The sequence below is a fragment of the Myotis brandtii genome, unplaced genomic scaffold (assembly GCF_000412655.1).
Source record: "Myotis brandtii unplaced genomic scaffold, ASM41265v1 scaffold510, whole genome shotgun sequence".
Classification (NCBI taxonomy): domain Eukaryota; kingdom Metazoa; phylum Chordata; class Mammalia; order Chiroptera; family Vespertilionidae; genus Myotis; species Myotis brandtii.
In genome coordinates, this window is record NW_005369443.1 from 223,259 (window position 1) to 228,223 (window position 4,965).

At 39.6% G+C, this 4,965-nt stretch overlaps 1 protein-coding gene across 1 annotated transcript in view; it reads right to left on the reverse strand.

Moving 5' to 3' along the window:
• The window catches only part of NSUN5 (NOP2/Sun domain family, member 5), a 9,445-nt gene that overhangs the window by 3,250 nt on the left and 1,230 nt on the right, over window positions 1-4,965 (reverse strand). The window lies entirely within an intron of this gene.

Sequence of the window (4,965 nt, forward strand, 5' to 3'; positions counted from 1 at the left end):
AAGACAATGCTGTGTTTGGTGGGATCAGGAAGGTGTGGTGTATTATGAGCTTCTAAAACCAGGTGAAACCGTGAATACTGATCACTACTGACAACAAATAATCCATCTGAACCATGCTTTGATCAAGAAACAACTAGAATGGGCCAGAAGACACGGCAGGGTAATTTTGCTTCATAATGACGCACCATCACACACTTCAAAACCAGCTAAAAACATTAAAAGATCTTGCCTGGGAAGTATTAACCCACCCACTGTATTCACCAGGCCTTGCTCCTTCAGATTGCCACTTGTTCCGATCGATGGCACATGCACTTTCTGAGCAGCACTTCAAAACATACGAAGAAGTGGAAAATTGGGTCTCGGAATGGTCTGCCTCAAAACAAGAAAAGTGCTATTGGGACGGTATCCACAAATTACCTGAAAAAAGGGGAAATGTGTAGCTAGCGATGGACATTACTTTAAATAAAGAACTTTTGATGTTTCTCTTGAAATTAATGTGTTTCCTTTGATTACAAAATCCGCTATTATTAACAGGTACACCTAGTACTTAGAAAAATAGATGGCACAAATTAGACACTCAATAAATGTTAGCCGTTACTGCTAAAACAACCTTAAGGAGAAGTTATTTTGGGGGGAATTGGACAGGGAAGGGTAGGTGTAGGGCAGATAAGTATTGAGCTGACTCCTGATGGATGAGTTAGTAATGTGAGAAGCTAAGATGAAAACTACATTCACTAAACTCTGTAAAGGAGCACTGTCCACTCCACCCTGACCCACATAGAAACAGGCCTAGAGAATAGTGTCCCAGTTCAGAAAGCTATCAAGCAGCAGAGCTGGAATTCAAACCCACACACAGCCATTCTCTACTCTACCTCCCTGGTTTCTAAGCAACATGCTCCAGGCAGAAGGGGGAACACCTAAAACAGATGTGGGGGAGGGGCAAAGGCGCTTTCCAGAGCTGTCAAAGGACAGGGGAGAGGTGGGAAAGCATCAGAGCAGAGAGTGGCAATCATTGTGGGAACAGCAGGTGCACAGAGTGGCATGGCAGATGGGCCTGGAGAGGAAGCAGGGGGGACAGTACAATGGCGAGTCAAGAGAGGGTTTTCAGCAGGGAAGTAACACATCGGATATGGTTTCAGATCTTTCGGCAGCCAAATTAGGATGAGTGCCTAAACCTAGGTAATGTCCAGAAGAACAAAAAGAAAGGTGTAGATTTGAGAAAAATGCTGAAGGCAGAGTAGTGAGTGACTGGAGGGAGAGGAAGAAAGCATCTAGGATGACTCAGTGTCTGGTTTGATCAAATGAGTGCATAATTATACCTGCTAGGTTAAAATAGGGAATGCAGAAGGTGCAAAGTTCAGGGATACAAGGATGGTTCAAATTAATCAATGTGATACAGCACATTAAGAAAATGAAGGCTTGCCCTAGCCAGTCTGGCTCAGTGGATAGAGCATTGGCCTGCGAACTGAAGGGTCCTGGGTTCAATTCCGGTCAAGGGCACATGCCCGGGTTGCGGGCTTGATACCCTGTGGGGGCCATGCAGGAGGCAGCCAATCAATGATTCTCTTGTCATTGGTGTTTCTATCTCTCCCTCTCCCTTCCTCTCTGAAATCAATACAAATACATTTTTAAAAAAATGAAGGGTTTATCACAAAAACTCTAAATAAAGTTGGTATAGAAGAAATGTACTTCAACATAATAAAGGCCATATAGGACAAGCCCACAGCTAATATCATATCAATGGTGAAAAGCTGAAAGCTTTTCCTCTAAGATCAGGAACAAGACAAGGCTACTTTTAATCAACAGTATTGGAAGTCCTAGCCAGAGCAATTAGGCAAGAAAATAAAGGCATCTAAATTGGAAAGGAAGACGTAAAATTGTCATTATTTGCAAATGACATATATATAGAAAACCCTAAAGACTCCACCAAAAACCTCTTAGAATTAGTAAACAAGATCAGTAAAGTTGCAGGATGCAATATCAATATGCAAAAATATGGTGCATTTCAATACACTAATTATGAACTATCAGAAATTTTAAAAGAAGCCCATTTATAATTGCATCAAAAAGAATAAAATACCTCAGAATAAATTTAACCAAGGAGGAAAAAGACCTGCACACTGAAAACTATATAAGATATTAATGAAAGATATTCCATGCTCATGGGTTGGAAGAATCTATACTAATAAAAGGGTAATATGCTAATTAGACCAGACATCTTCCGGATGTTCTTCTGGATGTCCTTCCGGACAAAGCCATGGTGGCGGGGCTGAGACAGGGGCAGTTAGGGGTAATCAGGCTGGCAAGGGAGAGCAGTTAGGGGGATCAGGCCGGCAGGGGAGGGCAGTTAGGGGCGACCAGGCAGGCAGGGAACAGTTAGGGGCATCAGGCAGGTAGGTAAGCAGTTAGGAATCAGCGGTCCTGGATTGCAAGAGGATGTCCAACTGCCGGTTTAGGCCCGATCCCGCAGGCAGTTGGATATCCCCCGAGGCATCCCGGATTGGAGAGGGTGCAGGCCGGGTTGAGGAGAGAAACCCGCCCCCCATCCCCTGTGCACGAATTTCGTTCACTGGGCCTCTAGTATTGTTATGATGTCCATATTACCCACAGCAATCTACACATTCGATGCAATCCCCATCAAAATTCCAGTGGCATTTTTCAAAGAAATAAAACAAATAATCCTAAAGTTTGTATGGAACCACAAAAGACCCAAATAGCCAAAGTAATCTTCAGAAAAAACAACAAAGCTGGAGGCAGCACGCTCCCTAATTTCACACAATATTACAAGACTATAATAAAACAGTATGGTATTGGCATAAAAACAGACACATGGATCAATGAAACAGTACAGAGGGCCCAGAAATAAACCCACACATATGTGATCAATTTATGACAAAGGTGCCAAGAATATACAATGGGGAAAGGACAGTCTTTTCAATAAATGGTGTTGGGAAAACTGGACAGTCACATGCAAAAGAATGAATGAAACTGGACCATTCCCTTTTACCACATACAAAAATCAACTCAAAATGGAGTAAAGACTTGAATGTAAGACCAAAAATCATAAAACTCCTAGAATAAAACATAGGTGGTAAGCTCCTTGACATGGATCTTGGTAATGATATTTTGGATTTGACACCAAAAACAAACAAGTAGGACCACATCAAACTAAAAAGCTTCTGTACAACAAAGGAAACTATCAACAAAATGAAGGTACAACTTATTGAATGATAGAAAATAGTATATCCAAATCATATATTTGATAAGGGATCCAAATCCAAATCCAAAATATATAAAGAACTCAATAGCTAACAACAACAACAAACAATCCAATTAAAAAATGGGCAAAGGATAATAGACATTTTCCCAAAGATGGCCAACAGATACATGAAAAAAAGATTCAATATCATTAATCATCAGGGAAACCCAAATCAAATGAGATATCACCTCATATCTGCTAGAATGAGTTATAAAACACACAAGAAATAAGTATTGGCAAGGATGTGGAGAAAAAAGAACGCTTGTGCACTGTTGGTGGGAATGTAAATTCCAAATGGGAAACAATATAGAGGTTCCTCAACAATTTAAAAACAAAATTACCATATGATCCAGCAATTTCACTTTTGAGTATTTACCTCAAGGAAAGCACTAATTTGAAAGATATATGCACCCCCATGTTCACTGCAGCATTATTTACAATGGCCAAGACATAGAAGCAGCCTAAGTGTCCATCAATGGATGAATTAAAATGTGACATACACACAGTGAAATATTATTCAGTCATAAGAAATACCTTGCCATTTTCCTTCTTTTCTTTTTTTTTTAGTGTAAGTTGGATGGACCTTAATGGCAAAGTCAGATAGAGAAAGACAAATACCATATGACCTCATTTATATGTGGAATCCTAAAACAAAAAACCCCCCAGAACTCATAGATACAGAGAACATATCTGGGGGTTGGGGGACAAAATGGGTGAAGGGAGTCAAAAGGTACAAATTTCCAATTATTAAATAAATCATGAGAATGTAATGTGCAGTATGGTGAATAGTTAATGCTGTACTGCATATTCGAAAGTTGTTAAGAGAATAAATCTTAAAAGTTTGTATCACAAGAAAAAAAAAATTTTGTAACTGTATGGTGGTAGATGTTAACTAGACTTACTGTGATCATTTTGCAATATATACAAATATCAAATATATACATTTCACTGTACCCCTGAAACTAACATAATGTTATAGGTCAATTATACCTCAATTTAAAAAAGAAATACTGCAAAATAATCCAATAACTTGTTTAAGCATATTTTTTGGAAGAATTACTTTTAAATCTTGAATTTTGAATAAATGTTACTGAACAACAACAAAAAAAGGTGCAAAATTCAGAGGATGGATGAATTCAGTCTGACATATGCTGAGACTGTAAAGCACTGATATGAACCTGAGGTATGAATACAAGAGAGAAGTCTAGACTGGGGGGCAAGAATCATCAGGTAAGAATTAGGAATTAGAGCTAGAGAAGAAATTGAGGGATGGATACATTAGAACAGTGGTCGGCAAACTCATTAGTCAACAGAGCCAAATATCAACAGTACAACGACTGAAATTTCTTTTGAGAGCCAAATTTTTTAAACTTAAACTATATAGGTAGATACACTGATATTAATTAGGGTACTCCTAAGGCTTAGGGAGAGCCACACTCAAGGGGCCAAAGAGCCGCATGTGGCTCACGAGCCGCAGTTTGCCGACCACGGCATTAGAACAGTGGTTCTCAACCTTGGCTGCACATTAGAATCACCTGGGAATCTTTTTAAAATCCTGATTTCTGGGCCTCACCCCATAACAAAGAAACAGAATTTCCGGAGGATGAATACAAGAGAGAAGGAATGTTTAAGGAATGGAGGAAAACAGCCCTTGGAAGGAGATGGAGAAACTGCTGTAAAAATAGGAAAAAACCCGAGTGCCGTCA